The sequence below is a fragment of the Nicotiana tabacum genome, chromosome 2 (assembly GCF_000715075.1).
Source record: "Nicotiana tabacum cultivar K326 chromosome 2, ASM71507v2, whole genome shotgun sequence".
NCBI classification, from domain to species: Eukaryota; Viridiplantae; Streptophyta; class Magnoliopsida; order Solanales; family Solanaceae; genus Nicotiana; species Nicotiana tabacum.
The window spans coordinates 48,518,938-48,541,355 of record NC_134081.1 but is presented as its reverse complement, the minus strand read 5'-3'; positions in this window follow the sequence as shown (position 1 = coordinate 48,541,355).

The following is a 22,418-nucleotide window of genomic DNA, read 5'->3' as shown; positions in this document are numbered from 1 at the left end:
CCATATATGTACCTAAGGCTGTGATGTCTCAGTCCGATCCTCCTCCGGAAGAGGAAACAAGTGAGGATACCTAGACTTCATGTCTTCTTCAGCTTCCCAAGTCATCTCCTCATTATTTTTCCTCCAAAGTACTTTAACCGAAGATACGTCTTTAGTTCTCAATCTCCGAACCTGTCTATCTATTATAGCAATGGGAGCTTCCTCATATGATAGTTGCTCTATGATCTGAACATCGTCGATTGGAATGACTCTAGAAGGATCTCTGATACAATTACGGAGCATAGACACATGAAAGACTGGATGTACTGACTCCAAGTTGGAAGGCAAGTCTAACTCATATGCTACCTCGCCTACTCTGTGTATGATCTTATAAGGTCCAATGTATCGAGGGCTAAGCTTTCCTTTCTTACCGAATCTTATAACGCCTTTCATCGGTGATACCTTTAGGAATACCCAATCATCTACCTGAAACTCCAAGTCTTATCGTCGATTATCTATATAGGGCTTCTGACGACTCTGAGCTGCTAATAGCCTTTCCCGTATAAGCTTAATCTTCTCAACTACCTGTTGTACAAACTCTGGTCCTACTAACGTAGTTTCCCCAACCTCGAACCATCTGATAGGTGACCTACACTTCCGTCCTTAAAGAGCTTTGTATGGAGCCATCTGAATGCTGGAATGATAGCTATTATTATACGCAAACTCAATAAGTGGAAGATGATCATCCCACCTACCCCTGAAGTCTATCACACAAGCCCGTAGCATATCCTCTAGTGTCTGAATAGTACGCTCAGCCTGACCCTCTGTCTGGGGATGAAATGATATACTAAGACTTACTTGAGTCCCCATTCCTTTTTGGAAGGACCTCCAAAAATTAGCTGTTAACTGAGCACCTCTATTTGAGATAATAGATATAGGGACACTATGAAGTCATATAATCTCCTTAATGTAAAGCCTTGCATAATCCTCTGCTGAATACGTAGTCCTGACAGGCAAAAAATGGGCTGATTTTGTAAGTCTATCAATAATAACCCATGTAGAATCAAACTTACGCTAGGTACGAGGTAAGCCCATGATGAAATCCATATTACTTACTTCCCATTTCCAAGTCGGAATCTCTATAGCCTGCAATAATCCATCGGGTTTCTGATGCTCAATCTTAACCTGCTGACAATTAGAGCACTGAGCAACAAACTCTGCTATATCCTTCTTCATTTCATCCCACCAGTATATTTCCCTGATATCATGATACATTTTTGTCGCTCCTGGATGAACAGATTAATGAGAATAATGCGTTTCTCCCATAAACTGCTGGCGCAGCCCTACCATATTAGGAACACATAATCGACCTCGATATCTGAGTACTCCATCTCCTGTAATCACAAATGGTGTCTTCTATTTTTGAGGGGTTGTATCTCTATAATGAGCTAGCACAGGATCCTCATACTGGCGTTCCTTCACTTCAGTTACTAAAGAGGATGTTGTCGTGTCCTAAATAGTAACTCCGGTATCACCTGAATCTAGTAATCGAACTCCAAGATTAGCTAGCCGATGAATCTCATGGGCTATCTCACTCTTCTCTAGCTGTAAATATGTTAGGCTACCCATAGATCTACAGCTGAGAGTGTCAGCTACTACATTCGCCTTCCCTGGATGGTATAAAATAAAAACATCATAGTCTTTCAGTAGATCCAACCATTGCCTCTGATGTAAATTCAATTCCTTTTGCTTGAAGACATACTGAAGGCTCTTATGATCCGTATAGATATCAACATGAATACCATACAAATAGTGCCTCCACATCTTTAGTGCATGAATCACTGCGGCTAACTGTAAATCGTGGGTCGGGTAATTCTTCTCGTGCTTTCTTAGCTATCTAGAAGCATAAGCTACAACCTTACCATGTTACATCACTACACAACCCAATCCAATGCCCGAAGCATCACAATATATACCATAACCATCGGTCCCCTCTGGGAGTGTCAGAACTGGTGCTGAAGTCACTCTATACTTCAATGCCTGGAAACTCCGCTCACAAGCATCATTCCACTGAAACTTAGTTGCCTTCTGAGTCAACTCTGTCAATGGTGCTGAAAGAGAAGAAAAGCCCTCTACAAATCTCCTGTAATAACCTGCCAAACCCAAGAAGCTACGAACCTCTGTTGGTGTCGTGGGTCTAGGCTAAGTCTTCACTGCCTCAATCTTCTATATGTCAACACGGATACCCTCATCTGAAATAATATGTCCAAGTAAAGCTACAGAATTCAACCAGAATTCACATTTAGAGAATTTTGCGTACAACCTCCTTTCTTGTAGAACTCTGAGCACCGTACGCAAATGATCTGCATGCTCACCCTCTGAACGAGAATAAACCAAAATATCATATATAAATACAATCACGAACAGATCTAGAAAGGGTCTGAATACACGGTTCATCAAGTCCATGAATACCGGTGGGGCATTGGTCAAACCGAACGACATAACACGAAACTCAAAGTGCCTGTATCTGGTCCTGAATAATGTCTTCGGAATATGCTTCTCTCTAACCCTTACTTGATGGTACCCCGACCTCAAGTCTATCTTCGAGAAACACCTGGCACCCGGCAACTGATCAAATAAATCATCAATCCTCGGTAGCAGGTACTTATTCTTGATCATCGCCTTATTCAACTATCTGTAATCAATACACATCCGCAAGGAACCATCTTTCTTTCTCACAAATGACACAGGTGCTCCCCATGGAGATGTATTGGGTCTGATAAATCCTTTTTCAAGCATATCCCTCAGTTGTTCTTTCAGCTCTCTCAGCTCTGCAGGTGCAATTCAATAAGGAGGAATATATATCGGCTGAGTATCTAGTAATGTGTCAATAGCAAACTTAATCTCCCGCTCTAGCGGAAGGCCTAGAAGCTCATCGGGAAAACATCGGGAAACTCATTAAGCATCGGGATAAATTGAAGGGTCGGTGACTCTGCTTTCACATCCTGTATCCGAACTAAGTGATAAATATAGCCCTTTCTGATCATCTTCCTTGCCTTGAGATAGGAAATAAACCTACCTCTCGGCAAAGCAGTATTACCTTTCCACTCTAGAACTGGCTCCCCTGGAAACTGGATCTTAACCATCTTTGATCTACAATCAACGTTAGCATAACAAGATGCCAACCAATCCATACTTATTATAACATCAAATTCTACCATATCTGGCTCAATCAGGTCTTCTACTGTAGAACGACTAAGAACTACTACTATACAATCTCTATATACCCGTCTAGCTATCACTGGATCCCCAACAGGTGTAGACACCTTAAAGGGTTTAATCAACTCAAGTTCTATCCCAAACTTGCTAGCAACCAACGGAGTGACATACGATAAGGTGGAACCTGGATCAATCAATGAATATACATCATATAAGGAGATTTGTAATCTAAATGTAACAATATCAGGTGACGTCTCCTGATCCTGTTGACCCGCTAATGCATAAATGCGGTTTTGAGGACCGCTCGAGCTAGATGCTCCACTTCTGCCTCTACCACGATCGGATGGTGCCTGTGAACCTTGCTCAGGGGGGTGAACTGATGATGACGAACCAGCTACAGATTTTGCTGGCTGAACTATACCTCTCATAACGTGGCCCGGATAATCTCTCATAACGTGGCCTGGATAACCACAAGTATAACAAACACCAAACCCCACAAGGCACTGCCTGGCATGCTGCTTACCACACTGAGCACATCGTGGCAAGGGTGGCCTCATCTGACTTGATTCACCCCTATATTGAGAGCTAGAGGGCCTTGGAACTCTGACAGGGCCCTGGATAGGTGGAACGATCAAATCTCCTACCGGCAAACTAAGGGGGTGCACTAGCCGATGGTTGGGCTGGATACCTTGGGTACTGCTGTCTCTGACCACTTCGAAACTCACCAGAAGGACCGAAATATCTCGCTCTCTTACTCTGGCCCCTATCATGTTTATGATCGGCCCTCTGCTTCTGCTTACGCTCCTTTACACCCTGAGCGTATGCCTGTATATGGGAAATATCAATGCTTGGATGAAGTGAGAGCGACATATAGTCATTAAGCAGGTGCAACTCCAACCCCATCATGAACCGGTGAACCCGATCCTCCATCTTAGCTACAATAGTGGGAGCATACCTAGCCAAAGAATCAAACTAAAGGGTGTACTCCCGAACACTCATATTATCCTGCCGAATGGTCAAGAACCTATCAACTCTGGCCCGTCTAAGCTCTGGTGGCAAATAATGACGAAGAAAAGCCTCTGTAAACTCCTGTCGTACTGCTAGAAGGGCATCCTCACCTTTGGACAACTCCCAAGACTCGCACCAATTAATTGCAACATCCCGAAGTCTATAGGAAGCTAGCTCAACTGACTCAGTCGCAGTGGCCTTCATTACCCTCAAAGTCCTCTATATCCAATCGATAAATACCTTAGGGTCCTCGTTTGGATCTACTCCGGTGAATATCGGAGGGTCCAAATTAATGAAATCATGAACCCGCACACTAATGGCCCTATTTGTATGACCAATACCTACCTCCTAGCGCCGAGCCTGTGCGGTCACTAATCAAGTCAATAGCTGAATAACATCTCTCATCTCCTGACCCGGTGCATCTTGCTGAGGAGTTAGGGGTACTGGAGCGGGTTCTTGAGCTGGTGCCCCTCGGATCTCCTCTGGAGAGGGCAGGGTATGTGAAGTCTGAGATGGAGTCTCACTATGCGACTCTCCCTGAGCCCTGGTAACTTGTGGCGCTCGACTTGTAGTCTCATCAGCCACAGACTTGCCCTTCTGGGCGGCTGTAGCCTTCTTGGGCATCGCTAAAAACATAACATATCATTAGGAAAATGAATCCTCATATCGCACGATCTAAGATAAGAAGGGAGGATAATATCCTATATGTCCTGCAGCCTCCTGTTTATACGTGTGGTGCACAACACACTCATAAACAAGACTCTACTAGACACGGTCTGTAGACAACCCTAGGATGGAACTTCTCTGATACCTCTTTTGTCACAACCCTAAACCGATGGGTCGTGATGAGTGCTCGAGTTCTACCTGTCGAACACCCCTAAGCATACGTCTAAGATATAAACATGAAATAAGTATAGGTCATGCATAACGTCTGAAAATAAACTACTGATTCATGTGAATAACATAAGCGGAAAAACATGCCCAAAAGACATGTATATATATATATATATATATATATATATATACGAAATACGGTAGGGCAAGCCAACAAGGCCATATACTATCTAACTATACATGACTGTCTATAGACCTCTAACAGAGTGTATAAATGTATAAAGGACGGGACTTGTCCCCGTCATACCCATATATATATAAAAGTATCATACCAAAACTCAATAGCAGCTCTAGATCAAATGGAGCACACCAAATTTTGCTGAGCAGGGATCCTAAGATGGGGGATCGTCAGCTTGTCTACCTGCACCTGCGGGCATGAAACGCAGGCCCCCAGGCAATAGAGGCGTCAGTACGAATAATGTACCAAGTATGTAAGGCATAAAAATTAATATATAACAAACATGAAAAAACATGGAGCAAAGGACTCAACCTGTAAGTCTGAATAGCTCTGTGAATCATGAAACATTTATAATGTCATGCATATGCGTAAAAATATCATATCATGCATATGTATATGCGTACATAACATCATCAAGCCTCCGAGGGCATCCCATCATATCATCTCAGCCTCTGTGTGCGAAGTCATAAACGTATACCAGCTGATCAGGTGGTGGTGCGTATATAACGCCATAACCTTTCCCCATACGCCATATACATATACTATACGCATGTATAACGCCATATGGTCATGGGTCAATATACATGTATAAATGGATGCAATGCATAATGAAGTAAGTCAATAAGATCTCTTGGAATGTTATGAGACTCATGAACAGACGATATGATAGTAAGACATATGGGGAATCCAGAACCTAGACAACCCTAATACTTCTAAGAATAGAATCATTTATGAAAGTTGAGTCCTTACTCGTTTGGTTGTATTATATGGATCATGCCAAAAGGAAAGAAGGGATAGCCTTAACATACCTCAAGTCGTCAATGCAACTCAACAACAAGCTTATGATAACTAGCGCACCAACCCTATAACAAAGAAATACATGTACGACTTAGATGGTGCTAGTATATTACGTATCTCAAACGATATCTCGATTCTAAAATAAAACGGGCAGCATTTCCCCTGATTTTACTGCTCCCTCAAGCCTACTATAGGCGAGATACAAAAACAATATAATCAGCAACTCAGAACCAACCTAATTACAAGTCGGAACCTTCATTACAACAAAAACCCCAATTATACCATAACACACCCAATCAACAAGTTATCAATTAGCCTGAAACTGCAACGACGAGCGACCTACCTACTACCCTACCACATGTGGCATTTCTACACACCCTTTTATCCTTCCAAACTCCATAAATCAGCAGCACATGTGGCATTTCTCCACACCCTTTTTGGGCCTCCAGGTATGTCTTCTGTCACGACCTAAACTGATGGGCCGCGATGGGCACCCCTGTACCTTACTCAACTGAGTACCAACGTAATGTTTCTTTCATATCATACTATCATAGGAAAATGAGCCTGAGAGGCTGTCGTGAGATTAGTAGAATAAAACATGAGGAAATACTCGGCATTGGATAACTCAGCATGTAATACAAACTTATACATGTGACATACGGGCCTATAAGACCAAAGTGATCACTCGTATACTGAACATAGGCCGACAAGGCCATACAATCTTTCATGTACATGACCTATGTATACAAGCCTCTAAGAGTAGATAAATACCATAAAGGTCGGGACAGGGCCCCGCCATACAAATCAATACATATCCAAATCATACTAACCAAATAAGCAACTCCGGGCAAATGGAGCGCACCAACACTTTCCGATGAGCTGATAGCATACTTGCAGGACTCTCAATCTATCTATCGGGACCTACGGGCATGAAACACTGTGTCCCCAGGAAAATGGGACATCAGTACAAATAATGTACCGAGTAAGTAAGGAATGAAAATCAGTAAATAAAAGTCATGAGAGAAACATAGAGTTAAAGACTCAACATGTAAGTTAGAATAGCTCTGTGAATCATTTCATATTTGTAATGTCATGCATATGCATATAAATGTCATACCATGTATAGGTGTATGCATACATAACATCATCAAGCCTATGAGGGTATCTCATCATATCATCTCGGCCACTGTGGGCAAATTATCAACATATACCAGCTGATGAGGTGGTGGTGCGTATATAACGCCGTAACCTTTTCCCGTGATGCATATATAATTCCATAAACTTTTCCCATATCCCATATACATATAATATACGCGTATATAACGCCATCTGGTCATGGGTCAATGTACATGTATAAATGCATGAAATGCATAAGAAGTGCGTTAATAAGATTTCTCGAAAAGTCATAAGATCATTGCGCCTTTGATTAATATCATAAAATAGACTTTCACAACTCTATAATCAATGAAGGGAACATCAATCCTGGATTGTCTTGTAGCAAGCACTCTTTGAGCTTCTGAATGATATAATAACTCACATTCATAGGAATGCCATCAAGCATTCATGCGATCATCAGAGCCCTGACTTATATCTGAGACGTTGCCACAAGGTGAGACTCTGCTATAGATGATACAAAGCCACATCTATGAAATCAATGGATTTTAAGCCCTCCCTCTTGTTGGACCACTTCACCCGCTTGTCTGTGGGATAACGCTTAGAAACTAGATAAACACCGTTGGACCATGTATATTGTTATCGCATCGGCTCAAGTGGATGGTTCGGAAGCTCATAAACATCATTGATCTGCTCAGGTCCAAATCTCATTGCCTTGCCCCTTATGGTGAGTTCTGGATTATGAACGTTTTTACGCTTAGGATTTCCATAAAACTCGTGAACCCATTTATCATTGGTATCACATAGAGTATCACATAGTTCTGCATCGATTCTATCCCAAATTCCGGTTATTCCCCATGTGCATATTCCCACACCTGGGGCATGTAGGGCTCCGCTGCTGCTGGAATCTCCCTCCTTATCGGCCGTGCCGGTGGGGTCCCCTGCTACCCTGATTGGGCCTGAAACGACTCCCCTGCTGTTGACTGGGCCCTACTGGCGGTGCACTGGCTGAAGACTGAGCAAAAGACTGGGATGGCCCTGATAACCCTCCCTTAAAAGCTGATCTTCCCCCACTACATGACACCCCAAAGTTGCCCGCGAACCGGGCCTTGCTGCTACCCTCTCGCTCCATTAAGTTATTCAACTTACGGTTCTCTGTAGCTTGAGCAAATGCTACCATCTTCCCATAGTTCATATCAGAATTCAAGGCAGCTGTAGCGGTCTCATTGATAACCAAGGGGCTAAAGCCCTGCACGAAATGGTGCATTCTAGCCTCCATAGTCGGCAACATGTGAATAGCATATTTTGACAGGCGTGCGAACTCCATGATTTACTCCCACACACTCTTACTACCTTGTTTAAAGTTCTCAAACTCTGTGGCACGGGCTGCCCTAGTCTCGGCAAGCAAGATTGGTCCATGAAAGTGTCAGCAAACTCACTCCACCTCGTTGGAGGGCTCCCCTCCTCCCAAGAGTCCTCCCATAGCTCAAACCAAGAATAGGCCACCCTTTCAGGCGGTAGGCGGCCAACTCCACTCCCTCTGTCTCAGTAGCGTGCATAACCGAGAACTTCTTATGCATCTCATTATGAAGTCATGTGGCTCCTCTTCGAGATTAGCACCTGTGAACACCAGAGGATCCAATTGAAGAAACCTGTTCACCCTAGAACCAATAGAATCCCCTTGTTGGCTCTAAAGAAGTGGGTGCAACATTTGATCTCTAGGCTTGAGAAGCCACTATTTGTGTCAGCATCTGAATGGCTCCCCTAAGATTCCCGACAGAAATACCAGAACCGAAATCTGGGGTTGGAGGTTGAACCGAAATATCAGTTAGAGGAACCGTTGCACCCTCAGTAGGTGCAGGAACTGGTGTGGCCTGGTCAGGTGTAGTGGAATCAGGCAATGTAGCAGTCGGGGGATTATCCTCGCCCCTCGGGTATTCACCCGCATCATCAAATAAAGGGTCAACTGCCACTCCTGAGGCGGCATTGACTCCTTAGCCAGTTCTTGCTCTCTTCTTAGGTTCCATGTACTGAAAGTTAAAGGAATGCACGAGTTAGAGGAGGAACAGTTTCACAATCAGTTTCATCGCATGATCTAGAATATCAAAGAAGGGTATTATTCCTAAATGTCCAAGTAGCCTCCAACTTATAGATGTGGTCGACTGTAACACCCGTAAAATTTCACAAATGAATTCAAGGTTTCGTGGTGCCGGAGTAGGCTTACGTGTTTGAGGATTGTATAAAATCTTCGCGGCAAAACCTTATTTTTCCTTAAGCGTAGTTCGGCACCACGAAACCTTATTTTTTCTTTGCGAAATTTTACGAGGCCTTACAGTTTGAACATGATCAACACATATAACCGAATGTCATAACAAAAATACAACCATGAAGAATGGTCTAAATCTCCAAAACCTGATGTCACACGTGCATGAGAATCTACTGGAATTAAAATACTACCATAACTGGAATTAAAATCTACTGGAATTAAAACCCAATGTCACACATTACCCCTTATGTTGCTATGGAATTTGGGATAGAACCGGAATAACTTCCTGAGCCGTTCTCTGTATATACTCCGGTTGGCGAATCTATTATAGCCACACGGGTTTATAGGGGTTGTGTTATCACGGTACGTGGTTAGGACACCGTGGCCGATCTCACTGAATTGGGGATGGTCGATTTTGATGTAATTATGGGAATGGATTGGCTTTATTCATGTTTTGCCAAACTCGATTACCGAACTAGAACTGTGAGGTTTGAATTTCAAAATGAGCCAGTTGTTGCGTGGAAGGGGGATAATGTGATGCCAAAAGGTAGGTTTATTTCTTACCTTAAGGCCACGAAGATGATTAATAAGGGGTGTATCTATCATTTGGTCTGGGTTACAGACACCGATGCTGAGGCACCTACACTCGAGTCTGTGCCAGTTGTGAATGAATTTCCAGAGATCTTTCCTGATGAGATCCCTAGGATTCCGCCAGACAGGGAGATTGATTTTGGGGTTGATGTGATACTAGACATGCAGCCTATATCTATTCCGCCCTACGGGATGGCACCAACAGACTTGAAGGAGCTAAAGGAATAATTGAAGGATTTGTTAGAGAAGGGTTTCATCCGACCGAGTGTGTCACCATGGGGCGCACCAGTTCTCTCTGTGAGGAAGAAAAATGGATCACTGAGGATGTGTATTGACTACCGGCAGCTCAACAAAGTCACAATCAAAAACAAATACCCATTACCAAGAATAGATGATTTGTTTGATCAGTTACATGGCGCTAGGTACTTCTCCAAAATTGACTTACGGTCCGGGTACCACCAATTGAAGATCAGGGAGCGGGATATTCCGAAAACAGCTTTCAGGACCCAATATGGGCACTTTGAATTTCCGGTAATGTCTTTTGGGCTAACAAATGCCCCGACGTCTTTCATAGATCTTATGAATTGAGTTTTCAAGCCTTTTCTTGATTCCTTTGTGATAGTATTCATTGACGATATTCTTGTGTATTCATGAGGTCGAGAGGACCATGCCGATCACCTCAGGGCAGTTTTGCAGACTCTTCATCAACACCAATTGTACGCGAAATTTTCAAAATGTGAATTTTGGCTCGAGTTTGTCACATTCTTGGGTCATGTCATCTCTAGTGAAGGAATTAAGGTTGATCCTCAGAAAATTGCAGCTGTGAAAAATTGGTCGAGGCCTACAACTCCAATAGAGTTTCGCAGTTTCTTAGGCATAACTGGGTATTACAGAAATTTTGTGGTAGGGGTTTTCTACTCTTGCCTCTCCGTTGACTAAATTGACGCAGAAGGCAATTAAGTTCCAATGGTCAGATGCTTGTGAAAGGAGCTTCCAGGAGTTGAAATTATGATTGACTACGACACCAGTGTTGACTCTACCAGACGGTACATATGGGTTTGTAATATATTGTGTTGCTTCGAGAATCGGACTTGGGTGTGTGTTAATACAACACGGCAAGGTTATAGCTTATGCTTCTAGGCAACTCAAGAATCATGAAAAGAACTATCTAACGCATGACTTAGAACTTACGACGGTGGTTTTTGCATTGAATATTTGGCGTCATTATTTGTATGTGGTCAATGTGGATGTATTCATGGACCACAAGAGTCTTCAATATATTTTCAAATAAAAGGAGCTGAATCTGAGGCAGAGAAGATGGCTTGAGTTACTCAAGGATTACGACATCGATATTCTATATCACCCGGGGAAAGCCAATGTTGTGGAGGATGCTCTTAGCCAGAAATCTATGGGTAGTTTGGCTCACTTGGAGGCATGTCAAAGGCCGTTGGCCAGGGAGGTTCACCAGTTAGCTAGTTTGGGAGTTCATCTTGCGGACTCTAATGAAGGAGTGGTAATTGTGCAAAATAGGGCTGAATCATTGCTTGCTGTGGAAGTAAAAGAGAAGCAATATGACGATCCATTGTTGGTACAACTGAAGGAGGGGATTCATAAACATAAACTTATGGCTTTTACTATTGGCATGGATGATGGTACACTAAGGTACCAAGGACGGCTATGTGTTCCAAATTTAGATGGTCTCCGGGAAAGAATCATAACCGAGGCTCACACTTTTAGGTATTCCGTGTACCCAGGTTCAACAAAGATGTATAATGATCTCAAGGATGTCTATTGGTGGAATGACATGAAAAGGAATGTGGTGGACTTTGTGGCAAGATATCCGAATTGTCAGCAAGTGAAGGTCGAACACCAACGGCCTGGTGGGTTGGCACAAAACATAGAAATTCCAACGTGGAAGTGGGAAATGATTAATATGGATTTTGTGGTAGGATTACCACGCACTCCCACAAGTTTGACTCAATTTGGGTGATTGTGGATCGGCTCACGAAATCAGCACACTTCTTGCCAATTAAATCTATCAACACAACGGAACAGTATGCTCAGTTGTATATCAAGGAAATAGTCAGGCTGCATGGCACTCCAATTTCTATCATTTCCGATCGAGGGGCTCAGTTCACGGCTAATGTTTGGAAGAAATTTCAGCAAGGTTTGGGTACTTAGGTGAATCTCAGTACAACCTTTCACCCGCAGACGGGCGGGCAGGCAGAGCATACTATTCAGACGCTCGAGGATATATTGCGCGCTTGTGTCCTAGAATTTAAAGGTGGCTGGGATGATCATTTGCCACTCATAGTGTTTGCCTACAACAATAGTTATCATGCTAGCATTTAGATGGCACCGTTCGAGGCTTTATATGGAAGGAGATGTAGATCTCCCATTGGGTGATTCGAGATTGGGGAAGCAGAGTTGATAGGTCCAGACCTCGTACATCAGGCTATGGAAAAAGTTAAAATCATCAAGGAGCGGTTGAAGACTGCTCAGAGTCTTCAGAAGTCCTATTCGGATGTTCGTCGTAGGGATTTAGAGTTCAAAGAAGATGATTGGGTATTCTTGAAGGTTTCCCCCATGAAAGGTGTAATACGATTTGGTAAGAAAGGGAAATTGAGTCCGAAGTATGTCGGACCGTACAAAATCATTCAGAGGATTAGTGAGGTGGTGTACAAGCTTAAGCTACCACCTGAGATGTCATTAGTGCAACCAGTGTTTCACGTGTCTATGTTGCAGAATGTAGTTGGAGACCCGACACTCATTGATCAAGTTGAGACTATTGAGGTTAATGAGAAATTGACTTACGAAGAGATTCCAGTTTCTATGATTGATCGGCAAGTCCGAAAGTTTAGAAATAAAGAAAATGCCTCCGTGAAAGTGTTATAGCGAAACCAGCAGGTTGAAGAGGCTACTTGGGAGGCCGAGGAAGAAATGAAGAAAATGTATCCTTGTTTGTTTGAATATTCATGTATTTATAAAGTTGTGTTCTATGAAAATTCTAAGGGTTACCTTCTATGAATTATGTATCATTTATACAAATTGACGTTAATGGTGATCATTTCTGGTAATATATTGCTTGTAAGGCCATAGTTGGTGTTGTTTTGTGTTATGTTATGTCGTTGGATTATGTATATGTTGTTAGGATGTGTTTCTGGGATTCTCTGACAGGTGGATAGGCCCAGTTACAAGAGAGACTCTGGTAAAAAATTTTGAAATTTAGGGAGTTAGCCAAATTTTGAAACTACCGGTGTGTGTGAATTAATAGTTAGGCCACATTTGATGCTAATAAAAGATTTTGACCCTCATTCGAGGATGAATGATCCTAAGTGGAGGAGAATGTAAGGCCCCGTAAAATTTCGCAAAGGAAAAATAATGTTTCGTGGTGCCGAACTGTACTTACGTGTTTGAGGGATTATAGCAGCGGCTCGGACCTTTTGGGTTGAACAATTCACTGGAAAGTGAAGGAAATATTTGGGCAGAAAAATGCATTTCTGCAGCCCACTATGAGGCCGTAGAATCACTCTGCGGACCGCATAATGGTCGCAGAATGAAGTAGGGGCGAGGCAGTTTGGGCAAAAGTTTGTGGTTCATTATGCGACCGCAGACCAGTTCTGCGGTGCATAATACGTCCGCAGAACAGGTTTGCGGGCTGCATAACTACCGGAGACCCAGGCAGATTTTCCCCCAGTTTTGGGCACCAAATTGTGCGGCGGACCGCAAATCTATTCTGCGGTTGCATATGCGATCGCATACCTTTTCTGGAGCTTACTGTTTTTGGTTTTTATAACCCGACCCTACTTCATTAAATACATGCAAAGGACTATTTTTGAGCAAAAATTCTGATGTTTTAGAGAGATGAGAGTGTTTTAGAGAGAGAGGAATCCCTAGGCTAATTTTTATCAATCTTCACTCAAATCTTAGAAGATTAACAAGAAAAACTCACAAGGTCTTCATCCTAGAGGTATGATTCTACACCCTAATCCTGCATTTTGAATTTTGCCTAGAATTGGGTAATTAGCAAGACAATTCTTGGGTATGAGAGTTGTTTATTTTGCATGCATGTGCTATAAAGGGGTGTAGGAAGATTGTTGAGCTAAAAATGGTAAAGAATGGGTTGTGGGATGATGGAATCCTCCATAAAATGACTTTGAAACCTTAATGCACACCTACTGTTTGATAAAATGCTCAAATGAGCTAGAACCATGATCATCTTCCTAATTTTGGTTCAATTTATTATATTTGTAAAATATATTGAAGTTGCTAAGAATTTCGGAATATTTTAGAGTTTAAAGAAGCTCCATTGAGGTATGTTGGCTAAACCCCCTTCTTCTTAGAATCGAATCCCACGGTGTTCATGTAATTGGTGTAAGTCCCAAATTGATCATAATAGAATTGGCTATTCCGAATGTGCTTGTGTTGAAGGATATATGCTCAATATGTATTGTAAGTGCTTCATCATATCACCTTAGCATTGAGGATGTGTTCAAAATATAGAATATGTGTTAAATATGTTAAGACTTCAAGTCAAGATCGAAATAAAGGTTGTTATGCCAAATTGTATGAAAAGCCTCTATGTGCCTAAGATTCCCAAATTACTCATATGTAAATTTAATGTCTTGAATGGGAAGCCTTATTATTGTTGATAATGATAATGATGTTTGAATGTGGAAAGGGGAACTGGAATTATGAAATACGGCCAAGTGCCAAGAATGACTTTATAATTGTGGCCACTAGTGCCAATGAATTGAAAGGATATAAAAGAAGTATGATGTGAGATGATTGACTGAAAAGGGTAATGTCTTGGGTGAGACGGCCTAGTCGAACGGCCCGTGATCGGATGCCATGCCGCACACATGGTGGTGACTGTACTGGAAATTATAATGAAATTATGGTTATGGTTGATGTCTCAAATGAGACGACCTAGCCGATCGGGTCATGATCAGACTCCATGTAAGAATATGGTGGTATTGTGAATTATGGTGTATCGGCACTAAAGATCACCTAACCTAATAACATTGAAATTGACTTGAAAACTTATGTGATCCTTAACTTGATGTTTTTGTATTATTTGAAGCTCTTATTGAATTCTTGAATGTTCCCCCTTGTATTATTATTCATTCTATTGAGATGGTGTTTAGTTTTACATATTAGTACTATTCAACAGTACTAACATCCCTTTTGCCGGGGGCGCTACATCTTTAAATAGATGCACGTAGTTCCATAGCAGGCAGTGTTGATCAGCGATAGTGGTACATCCTCTTCCCAGCAAACTTGGTGTGCCCCACTTCATCCCGGGGTCATGTATTGTATCTTTTGTTCATATTATTATCTCCTTTTGAGGTATATCCAGAGCCTTATTGCCGGCACTATCATAAAACTCTTTTGTATCTTTTAGAGGCTCCGTAGACACAATATGGGTTGTACATAGGTGCTAGATAAGTCGAACAAGTTATGTTGTGTTTTGATCACTTGGTCAACTCAAACCATAAGAATGTGTGTATTTTGACACTTAAAATTGATGTAACTAATGAAATGATTTAGTATAGTATACATGATCTTCCCACTGTCTAATTAACAAAACTATGTTTTCTCTTGATCATGGGTGAGTTGGGTAGAAAGTATCGAACAAGCTTGCTTGACCGGGTTCACTCGGTTGAGCCCCGGTCGCGCTTCCCAAGTTTGGGGTGTGACACAAATCTTGTAGATGATGTTAGTATTTTACTATGAAAATGGAATGACTCTGATTATTTATTATATCACTTATTTTAAAATGTGTTATGAACTATCGATCTGCGTGTTAATTTATTGTTAGCTTGCCTAACGGCAACATTGGGCGCCATCACGGCCTATGGTGGGAATTGGGTCGTGATAGCTTGGTATCAGAGCCAGGTTCATATAGGTCTCACTAGTCACGAGCATGCCTAGTAGTGTCTTGTGGATCGGTACAGAGACATCTGTATTTATCTTCAAGAGTCTATAGGGCTTAGGAAACTCCCCTTTCTTTGTTCCTTTTCATTTGACTTTATTCCGTGTGAAGCCTATATTGTAAGTTCTTTCCTATTCACTCGTATGTGAGGTGGAGTACTCGATATCAGTTGCACGCCAGCGAGCAGTGGTGATGTTATGGAAGTGGTGTGGGATGACATTTACCATGTTTGAGGGCAGTAGTGGTGATGTTATGGAAGTGGTGTGGGATGATATTTACCGTGTTTGAGGGCATACTACTATCATCCCCTTGTGGAGAGGTTTTCCATTTGTAGCAGCCTCAGTGTTGTTGTTTCCCATAGGTCAAGGCCTTATTCACTGTGTTATGATGATTTACACGTAGGTCTCGACGCGGTGTTGGTACAACATAGTAGAGGGGTTGCCTATGTGTTGCGCTAGTTGAAGCCCTAGGAGGAGAATTATCTGGTTCACGATTTGGTGTTTGGTATTTGTTCTAGTAGAGGAGAGGCATTTATGGCTACGAATGTCCTGGCCTTGGTTTATGGATTGGTGAGATCGGACATCTCTGAGCATAGTGGGGTTCTTTCATGTATGGATGTGCAGTTGTCCTTGTTTCAGTGCATTAAGGATCGTCAGTATGATGTTTTCCTTTTGCTTCTCCTCAGGGACACGGTGTTGAAAGGTTGTGCAAAGGAGGTGGTCCTTAGTGTGGATGTTGTGTTGTGACTTCAGGGTCAGATTTGTGTTTCTAGTGTTGATGGTTTGATGGAGATGGTCCGTGAGGAGGTTCATAGTTTGTGGTATTTGGTTCAAATGGATGATACATAAATGTATCTTGGTTCGAGGCAGCATTATGGGTGGCGGAGGATGAAGAAATACATTATTAGGCATATCTCACGGGGTATGATTGTTAGCAGATCGGGCATGAGCATCATAGATCGAGTGGTTTACTTTGGAAGACGGCTTCTAGTATCCTTCCATTGAAGAAATGAAATAGATTCTTACAGCCTGTGCACAAGTATGGACTCAAGAGATTGATTGATTACTTAGTGGTTGTATCCATGACAAGGTCATAGAAAGATATTAATATGAGGTCACGCATGTGGGCTATCTCCTTTGAGAAGGTTGGGGGTTGCATTATTTCTTTTGAGGTTCCTATGAAGAGTTTTACCTTCTATCCATTGGAATGCATGTGCTATGACATGGGTTTGGATCGTTTGAGTAAGGTGGTACGACTGTCACGACGTCGAGTGTGACATGAGCTTATGAGGAATTCTACTGAGTAACAATGTGGGACTATATCAGTTAAAGAGATGCAGTCATTATAGGTTCTTGGATTATGGGATGGTGGCTTAAAGCCAAGTGGGGGAGTCTACTATCGGATTACCTAGTCATGTGTTGTTATACCTTCTGGACTAAGCGTCACGATGCAAAATCTCACTAATTCGTGATGGCACCAGACGCAACCCGCGAGGTTAGCCCAACAGTATAAGTCACTACTATAATGAGAAATCATTAATATTATTAATAAAACTGCAAAAGAATTTAATACAACTATCCTAAGAACTGGTAGTACAAGTTATGAGCAACTATGACTTAGATATACAAAGCTCATAAATAGAAATGAGGTCCTAATCTACTATGAACAAATGGTAGCTCGAAGCTGGGATGCAGCTACCACTTCAATGCCTGCCTTCGTCATCCATAACAACTCAACTCCAAGAAATCTGCACGCAAGGTGCAGAAGTGTACTATGAGTAGAACCGACCCCGTGTACTCAGTAAGTATCTTGACTAACCTCAGTGAAGTAGTGACGAGGCTTTTATGTCAAAAGATACACACTTTGCAGAAACTGTGCAGGTCAAGAGAACCTTTCAAGAATATAATATATCAATGCATGATGACAACTTCCTTATCATGTCAATCTGATACGCTACCAACAACTCAACAAAAATATGATATATCAACTTCACTCGGGTAAATCCATCTTGACAACCAAATCATCAAATAATAACAGAGGCATAGATTAGCATGCTAGATACAATGCAACAAACCATATAAAAATGCATGACACACATAAAAAAGTCACAGGGAGTTCTCAGAGGTATTACTCTCTGATAGCATCCTAGGAAGCTCAACTCTATTCAAGGACAAGGATGAAGCTTTGGAATCTCAAAGATGGCCTTTAACAATATGTCAAGCTAAAGAGTTGCAAAATAAGGCCATTAGACTTCAAGTGCAAATAAAGAAGCTTTTAATTGTGGAGGACGAGCTCAAGACCAAAAGAGATAAATTATACAAGTTTTACAATTATTTGGTGGCCCAAATTGAAGTCCAAGAGGAGGAAGATTGAGTCCCGAACTCGGCCCTTAAAATCTAGGAAAAGGGCACCCAGAAGAGCCCAAAATGAGCTTAAAAGAGGTCCAAATGGGGGTGTTTGAAATGGAGCCCAATTGGAGTCCAAACCAATGGCCCAAACTAGTAGTTTTAAGGCCGAAATATGCCCCAAAGGGATTTGGCCGCCCCCTACCTAATTTTGTGATTTTTCTTATTTCTTAGCAACCACCCTACCTAATTTTGATGACTTTGTTACCCCTTAGCAGCCCCCTACCTAATTGTAATGACTTTTTATGCCTGAGTACTCCTATAAATAAGGAGTTCTTCTCATTTATTGAGAAACTTCATTATTGATTAAGTATATCATACTTTGAGAGTTCTTTTGAACCTTTGTTACTTGTGCTTTGAGATTTATCTTTCAACCTTTACTACTTCATAGTTCAAGGTAGTAAGATTAGAAGGCGATTAATACTAGTTATTATTCATTGTGATATCTTTGATTCCTTTGTGGTATTCTTAGAAGGCGATTAATACTAGTTATTAATTGTTGTCTCAAGTTACTTGTAAAGCGGTCAAGATCCGAATCTATTGTTTTGATTTGCTTTTAAGTAAAGGCGTTTGATTTCTTCAATAAATCAAGACATTGTTACTTTGATCTTGTCAAGGCTATAGAACTTGCGTTCTTGGAATTCTTTCCTTGAATTTTCCCATATCCTTTATTTTCTGCCCTTAAGTGCTAGTTGTTCAATTCTCTATTGTTATTGCTTCCGCATTTACTTTTCAAATTCTTACTCTAGTTTGGATTCTCGACCTTGTTGTTATCACTCTCGTACCAATGTTCTGTGGTTGTGTGATTCTTATGGTGATTATGTGTAGAGTTTCTTTCTACTAGTGGGTTATATGTGTTGCAATTAAGTTTCGATCGTTTGAGGAGGTTGGCTTGACTATCACAAGAATGAATGTGCGTTTAGCATAAGATTTGAGGTATTTTATGATTTGTGTTACATGATCTTATGAAGGATTTAGTTGATTATAGTGCGGGATTATGGCAATAATGAAGTAAGGGTATTGTGGGTTATCGGATATTATGTTCTATGGCTTCGAGCCAAGTAGGGGAGATGGTTATGTGTTGTATTGGTTTTGGTCAGATGCACTCTTAAGAGGGAATACAGTGGCTTATCGGATTTAAGATGACATGAATTCATGCTAGGATCTCTTGTGGTGAGCTATAGGTAATGATCGTGGTGTTCTTGCAAGGAGAGGTATTTACTTGAAGGCAATTCGAAGGAACTCGCAGAAATAGAACAGTTTAGTAGTAGGCTGGATCAACATGGTAATAGAAATGATCGGTTCCTTTGGTTCTTTTAGTGTGGCGAGGCTTTGTAGGTGTGTTCTGGCAATACTCTTGGGCTTGGCGACCTGTGTGACTTGGTGGGTTAGAGGGGTTCAGTTCTGATGGCTTGATTATGTGCAAATGGGTTCCGAAGAGTTATCGATGGTGTCGAACATGACTTGAGATGGATATTTTCTACAAATACGGGGAGTTTATTGTGCGTTGTGATTTTCTCCTAGACAAGATCAAGTGGAAGGTTTTTGGCTGATTGAGTATGTATCCTACTTGTGACTAAGAATTGTTAATGGGATTCTCGTGCTTTCATTAAATGGTATGATAGAGGCAGTACGACGTGCGGGGTTGAGATTTGTATGTATAAGTTTTTGGTTCAATTACCAAGGTAAGGTCATGAGTTCTAGAAAACATGGAAGGTTTTAGATGATAGGAGAATGTTGGCGCTATCTGGTATCACCTGAGAAGGGTGCACATTTAAGAAGGCGCATTGTGTTTTGACGTGCGGATGCCTGACTAGTATCACAATAATTTTTTGATTGGTCAATTTACTTATGTTCAGATTTTGCTATGTGGCATGGAATGATTAAGGGAGTATTTCTCATGAGAAGATTGTGCATGAGTGATGTGTTTGTCATTTGGGTGGTGGAAACGAGGTCGGATACGGAGATTTTTGCATTCATGTGATTTGGAGACCGGGAGTCTTAGAGGTGGACTATTCCTCGGTTGTGGACTATGAAGATGTGGCCAGAGTTAGATAGCTGCTAGCATGTGTTATGGATAGGTTCAGTAGATCTTTGAGAAGGTTATCTACTCATTTCAGCAGGATAATAATCGATTTTGAGGCCACTGGTAGGCCTAATGAGAATATGTATTCTACATTGGGTCGGATCTATTACTCAGCACAACTATTGTTAAGGGGTGTGACATTAGCTAGAGTTGATCTTATTCATGTTCTGATATGTTCCATGTGTTACTCTCATATGCTACGATGGGTTGTGAGACTAGTGTAACGACCCGATCAGTCATTTTATGTTATTGCATCCCATTACCCCTTTTTATGCGCCACACATGTGTGTTTATGATTTTATGACTTGCGGGGTCGGTTAGTTTCATTCCGGGGAGCTTTCGGGTTGATTAGGACCCTTGATTCTTGAGTTAGAGGTTTAAATTAGAAAACGTTGAACAAACTTTGACTTTTGTGAGAACGACCCCGGAACTGTGTTTTTAAGACTCTTATAGCTTCGTATCGTGATTTCGTACTTGGGCGCATTCCCAGAATTGACTTTTGGAAGTCCGTAGGTTGATTTGTGCTGATTTGTTGAAATTTGGAAATTTGAAGTTGAAAAGTTTGACCGTAGGTTAACCTTTAGCTATCGAGCTCAGAATTTAATTTTGGGACTTGGAATAAGTCCGTTATGCTATTTCGAACTTGTCTGCAAAAATCTGGTGTCGTTTGGAGTTGAGTTGATAGGATTCGGACGTTTAGTTATAATTCTAGAGGTTATTGAAAATTTCTTTGAATTTCATACGTTTTAGAGTTTAATTCGTAGTTTTAGATGTTATTTTTGCGTTTTGATCGCACAAGCGAGTTCATATGATGTTTTTAAACTTGTATTGATGTTTAGTGTCGAGCCCCGAGGGATCGGATGAGTTTCAGACACGTTCCGGAAGTGTTCTGGACTGAAAAATCCAAGCCTGGTATCTGGTGCCCTCTGGTGTCCCAATTGCGAACACCAGGGTCGCATTTGCGACTATCGAAGGAATCATAGGTATCGCAAATGTGATGCCTTGGTCGCATTTGCTAAGCAAGTCTGGACTGGCTGGGTTTCCATTTGCGATGATTTTTCGCAATCGCGAGGGCAGCATGGTTCGCAATTTCGAACCCATCTTTGCATTTGCGAAGAAGCTCCTAAGGCCTTCAGTGCCGCAATTGCGAGGGTTCGCAATTGCGATAACTGGAGCTCAACATAAGGCCTGAAAGTCAGGATTTTATCTCTCATTCTCTCATTTTTGAAACCCTAGACTCGGTAGGAGGCGATTTGGAGAGGGGATTTTCACTTACTAACCTTGGGTAAGTGATTCTAATCTATTTCTAATCATATTCCATCAACATATCTAAGATTTTTACATCAAAATTATCTAAATCAAAGTGAAAATTTGTGAAACCTTGTCATGTTTTTGAAAAATAAGAATTTGCATTTTGAGAGTCTATTTGGACTCGGATTTTGAAACTAATCACAAATATGAACTCATGGGGTCATGGGTAGACCGAATCTACCATTGGACCCGAGTTTTGACCGAGTGGGCTCCGGATTGACTTTTTGGAAAAAGTGTAAAGATCTTAACTTTATCTATTGCACTTGAATTCCCTAGCATTATTTGATGATATTGAGTAGATTTTGGTTAGATTTGAGTCGTGTGGAGGCAGATTTTAAGGGAAAAGCTATTTTCGAGTGTTGAATTGGGCTTGTTAAGGTAAGTGTCTTGCCTAACTTCGTGTGGGGGAAACTATTAGTTTTATTTGATTCAATTGTGCTAAGTGAAATTTGTGTACGCAAGGTGACGAGTGGGTACAAGGGTTGTACGTGTTATTTGACCAGTTTAGGCTACTTATACTATTTCCATGCTTTAATTGAAATACCATATCATGTTCTAAATTCTCATATTCAATCTATTCTTATTTGTCTTAGTCTATCCTTACATGCCTTAATTGACTTGTTTAGCACCTGTTC